The following is a 6,037-nucleotide window of genomic DNA, read 5'->3' as shown; positions in this document are numbered from 1 at the left end:
TATATATTGAACCACGTTTCTTTAGGCTTACGTATAACTGCCCATATGAAAAGAGGGGAGCCCCTTATTAACAAGCAAGGCCAATGTTTTCCACGTGTAACTTGGGGGTGGTAAAATCTGACACGACCCTTTATATATACGTTGCAAAGAAGATACCCAAAGATTCATTAAATTACATACATACATAGTAGGATTAACAATTTTTGACTAAAAGAACCCTTACATTGACAAAGAATGGATTTAAATTGTGTTTATAACATTAATATTTGATGCAAAAAAGATACAAGCTTTTTAGATTAAAAAGTTGAAAGCAAAAGACTGAAGCACGAGGTTGTTCTTGTCATTGAGGTTGAGTGCAATGCCATCATTGCTTGAATCTATGATTCTTTCTTATCCTTCAGTCTCTATGGCAGCGATAATAAACCTAGGTGACTCTGAGCATTTATGGTCATCATCTCTTGCATCATCAACCTATCTTGATCACTATTTATTTTATTTTTTTATCTAAATGCTACTAACTTTTGCGGAAAAGACCTATAATGTTTCATCGTTACCAAAGCATTTTAACAGGCACCATTTCCCTATCTTGAAAAAAGATAGAACAGAATACAAATGGAGATGTAATCGGGTCGTGGTGACCCGACCTGTTTATTAAACGGGTTAACCGTGTCGGGTTACCCGTTTAATAAATGGGTCATGTTCGTGTTTGCCACAACCGACCCATTTAATAAATAGGTCAGGTTCGTGTTGAGGTATGCTGACCCGCCAACTCGACCTGATTTCCACCCCTACGTGTAACAAGGCATGTTCATTATTCTATTCAAATAGCAACAGATAGACATGAGGGAAGTTCAGCTCAAGATTCCATCTTATTGTTCATGCCAAGGCCAGAACTACAAATGTTATGAAAATATCACACGATGCTCCCTATGTCACAACCTTATTTGGAAGCACTGTGCTACACATGATGATTCCAATCAAGTTAGTTTTTTGGGTTAAAAAAGCAACACAAATACCTCATACTAGGGTGCACACTCACAACAAAGTCGAGTCCACAATCTCAAAGAGAGCAACAGAGACAAAGAGAAAATAAGATTACACTAAGAGAGTAAGAAGGAAAGAGGAACCCGTAACAATTGTTGTTCACGGAAAATCTTAGGCCAGATGCCATTTATGTATACTACGAAGGATCAAAGAGGTATTTACATCAAGAAACAAAGGTATCAACATGGCGGGCTGAAACATGATCCCCCGCCTAAATTGGCATCAACCTCGACGCAATCTGTTGTTGGTAGTCTTCAATGGCTTGCTAAAACAGGCGAATATTTCTTGAAGTCTCCCAATTGGCATTATTCTCTGGTCGTCTTTTTCATTTCACGAGATACTTCTTCACTTCTCCTAGATAGTTGTTGACGTGATCCATGATGAATTCAATTTCTCTTGAGGTCGATGTTGATGTTGGAGCTCGCTGAGGAATGAGAGCCCACTGAGGTAGACTACGGCTGAAATCCTCTTCATCTTCATTGAAAGGCTTTAGATTACACACGTAAAAGATAGGGTGAACCTGAAAACTGATAGAAAGGTCTAGCTTATATGCTAACTTGTCAATCCTCTGGATAACATAAAAGGGTCCATCATATTTTTGAATGGGTCTGCGATGGTGTCTCTGAAAGATAGTCGTTCTTTCGAAGTATAATTTGACCAGCACTTTATCTTTGACTCAAAACTCGATGGGCCAACGATCTTAATCCGCCCATTTCTTCATTCGTTTAGCAACTTTGTGTAGAAATGCCTTTGCTAATTTTGTCTAATCATGCTAGTTCTTGACAAAGTTATAAGCAAAGGGCTTCTTTCCTCGACCTTGGGCAACGATGGAGTGTGGTGGCTGGGGTTGTTGTCCGGTCCTGATGATTCACTATTTTGAAGATTATAGCAGAACTGAGCGATATCCAATAGATCTATCCAATTTTTTTGATTTACACTTACAAAGTGCCTCAAATATTCTTCTAGCATCCCATTAATACGCTCAGTTTAGCTGTCCATCTGCGTGTAGAAACTGGTAGAAAAGTACAATTTTGATCCCAGTAACTGAAAGACTTCTCTCCAAAATTTACCTGTAAACCGAGTATCATGATCACTGATAATGCTCTCCGAAATGCCCAAATAATTCACAACGTGCTTCACAAAGAGTCGAGTTGTATCTTTAATTGAACAATTGTTAGGGCTAGGTGCAAAGGTTGCATATTTTGAGAATCTGACAACTACAAAGAAAATGATATTGCACCCCTCAATTTTTGGCAAGCTGATGATAAAATCCATAGAAATGTTCTTCCAAGGTCGGCTTGAGATAAGGAAAGGCTCCAATAGTCTGACAGACTTTTGATTCACGGCCTTATCCTGTTGACAGATCAAATAAGTGTGTGTGTAACCGTCTACATCATCACATATTTGAGGTCAGTAATAAACTAGTTCCATCAATGCAAATGTCATTTCTTTCCCTGAATGTCCTGCCCAGGGAGAGTCGTGGCACTCCTTCAATATCTTTCGACGCAAGGACTCCCCATTGAGGCACATATACTCGATTCTTGGTTGTTATCAACAATCCTTCTTATTCCCCAAATCGTCTTAGCTTTCCTTCTTTTACTAGAGAGAAAAGATGTTATACCATGGAGCATTCTCGCAAGCCCTCTCGGATTCTGTCGAGGAGGTCGCTTCGAGGTCCAGTACCCCCACTTTTATCTTCAATCAAGGCCGCTAGTCTGGCCTTCTTGCTAATGCATCTACCACTACGTTGGTCCTTCCGGGTTTGTACTCCAGAATCATATCAAATTCAGCTAAGAACTCTTTCCACCGAGCTTGTTTGAGACTAAGCTTTCTCTGTGTTTGAAAATAGTTCGTGGCAATATTGTCAATGTAGACAACAAACGTTGACCCCAGTAGGTAATGCCTCCACGCACATAAGCAATATATGATGGCGGTCATTTCTCTTTCGTGTACTGTGTATCACCGTTCAGCGTTACTCATCTTTTGACTCTCGAAGGCGATAGGATGGCCCTCTTGCATCAATACACCTCCAATAGAAAAATCCAACGCATTCGTATATACTTCAAAAGGTTTTTCTTGGTTCGACAGCTATAAGACCGGTTCTTTGGCCATGACATCTTTAAGAGTCTTGAATGCTTTTTGACATTCTTCTTGCCAATCCCAACTTTTGTCCTTCCTCAGCAACTCTGTTAGAGGTGCCACAATGGTTGAATATCCCTCAATGAACCGGTGATAGTAGTTTGCTAGGCCCAAAAAAGGCTGTAACTCAGGGACCTTGGTTGGGATTCCCCAATCCTGAATAGCTCTTACTTTCTGATTATCCATCCTTAGACAATCTTTTCCAACCACATGGCCCAAAAAACTTATCTTTTCTTAGTTGAACATGCACTTCTCTCTTTTTACGTACAACTTATTGTCTTTTAGAATTTGAAACATCGTGCGTAGATGTCGCACGTGTTCCTCCATATTTTGACTATAAACAACGATATCATCCAGATACACGACCACAAAACAGTTAAGATAAGGGTAGAATATATGGTTCATCAGTGTAGAGAAAGTCACATGTTTATTCGTTAAACCAAATGGCATCACAAAAAACTCGAAAGCACCATATCATGTAACACATGTAGTCTTGGCCTCGTCTCCTTCCGCAATTCTGACCTGCGCCAATATCCTGATCACAAATCCAATTTTGAGAAAACTCAAGCTTCTCCTAGCTGGTCAAACAGATCAGCAATTAGGGGCAAGGGATATTTGTTCTTGATAGTCAATTTATTGAGTTCCCTATATTCCACACACAGCCTCTTGGACCCATCATGTTTGGTATGAAACATCATGAGAGCTTTGAAAGGAGACTTTGATGGTCAGATAATACCAGCAGCTAAGTCTTCTAAGTTCTATTAGTTCGGGCGGAACCATTGTGTATGGTATCATTGTGGGAGGTCTTGCACCTGGCACCAACTCTATCTGATGATCCACTTCCTTTCGCGGTGGCAAGTTTCTTGGCAACTCTCGAGGCATTATTTCTTGGAACTCTTCTAATATCGTAACAATAGGTGATGATATATCTTCAAGAGGCTTCTCCTTTGTTTCTTCTCACATCGTCACTAGAAATGTTCGATCATCTCGTTGGAGGCCCCTTTTTATCTGCAAAGTAGAAACCATACGGATGTTCGACGTCCACGACGTCGAGGCAGGGATCGTGCAAGGGGACTCTTCACTCATAAAGATGATAATGTCCAAGTGGGGTATAGGCACGACCTTACTCGCCCATAGGAACTTCATCCCCAAGATTACTTTGAAATCGTCTAACAGAGCAATAGAGAAATTTGTTCTACCAGCCTATTGTTCAACACCAACTTGTACATTTCTTGATACTCCCAAGATGGGTTGTGCAGTTGAGTTCACGATCTTCATGTGACTGGCTTTTCGATCTCATTGCAAGCCCAATCTTCGAGCTTCCTCTTGGGCCATGAAGTTATGTGTGACTCCCGTATCAACCATCGCATTAGTAGCCCTCCCATTGATAGTCATCGCCAAGTACATTAACTCATTATTTACCACGAGCATTATAGAGGTGGACTCCTCTAGTGTGTTCACCCTCTTTAAGGATCTCATTTTGACATCCTCTTCTATCTCGATAGCATTGGCCGCCCTTCGTCCCACATTCTCTTGATTTTGGTTGGAGCAATCCCGTGTAAAGTGATTTTCGCTGCAGTACCAACACCGAAGGTTTGGAGGTACCCGTCTATTTTCTAAAAGTCCATCATGTCGTGCTTGAGGATGATTTCTATGGTCTCGAGGAGGTGGTCGATATTGGTTTTCCCCTTGGCCTTCTGCAACATTATCCTGATCATCTATGCAGAACGGCCTTCCTTGAGGTCCCTCACGATTTGGGAACTCAACTATTTGTTCAGCTATCGCCATTGCACTTACATGGTCCGTCGGTTTCATCCTAGTCAACTCTTGTTCAACCAAAAAACTTAGGCTTCTTTTAAAGAAGTAAATGCGATTCATTTTTGACATGTCTTCTATATCGAGCATCATCGATGAAAATGCCGTCACATATTTCTAAATGCTTCCTATATGCTTTAGGGCCATCAGCTTATCACAAGCAAGTTCATTAGCATTGTGTGGAAGAAAATATCCCCTCATTTCTTTTTTGAAGTCGTCCCACGATTCAATCATAACTCCTTCACATTCCATGCTTCGATATTGCGTCCTCCACCATACGACGACACCCTTAATCAAGTACCTAGTCCTCGTACGTATTTGATCAGCATCGCTGTCAATCTCTGCTTGATCAAAGAATTGTTCCACATCTCACAACCAATTTTCCACGATCCTAGCATCTCTCTCACCTTTAATTTTTTTTTGCTCGACTGGTTTCAACTTGGGGCGATCACGATGAAACATCATTGTGTTTCACCCTTGTGGGTTGTTTTCAAGATTTTCAGCATTGGCCACACCACTAATCCTGTTTCTCAACAGCTTTTCTAAGACTCCATATCGTTCCTGGAGTTCCCATATTTCAGCCTCCTATATACCCAATCAATTTGATAATTCTTGGACTGTAGTCCTTAGTTCTTCGGTCTCAGCTCTCACATCACCATCTAACTTTCCAAAGCCATCTTGTGCCCTTTCAACATCATTGACATAGGCATGAGCGTCACCTGTCAATTTCGTCATTCTTTTCTCAACTTTGGTCATCCATTTTTCTATAGAGCCAACTTGTTCTTCCAAGCGAGACATTTTTGTCAACTCTACGACAAATTTCTCCTTTTTTACCTTTTTTTCTTTATGAACTTTTTCAAAGAGTTCTTCCAACTCTGAGTCCATTATCAAACTCAACTCACGAGGGTTTCAACAAATACCCCTCTTTCCTTCTCCCAGTTTTCGAGTAAGCTTTATTACCAATTGTCACGGGTTTGGGTGATTTCAACCAGGTTAACCTTATTTGGAAGCACCGTGTGACACCTGGTGCTTCTAACCA

Source organism: Nuphar pumila, chromosome 17 (genome assembly GCF_984573655.1).
Source record: "Nuphar pumila chromosome 17, dmNupPumi1.hap1.1, whole genome shotgun sequence".
NCBI lineage: Eukaryota > Viridiplantae > Streptophyta > Magnoliopsida > Nymphaeales > Nymphaeaceae > Nuphar > Nuphar pumila.
This window is presented reverse-complemented; position numbering follows the sequence as displayed.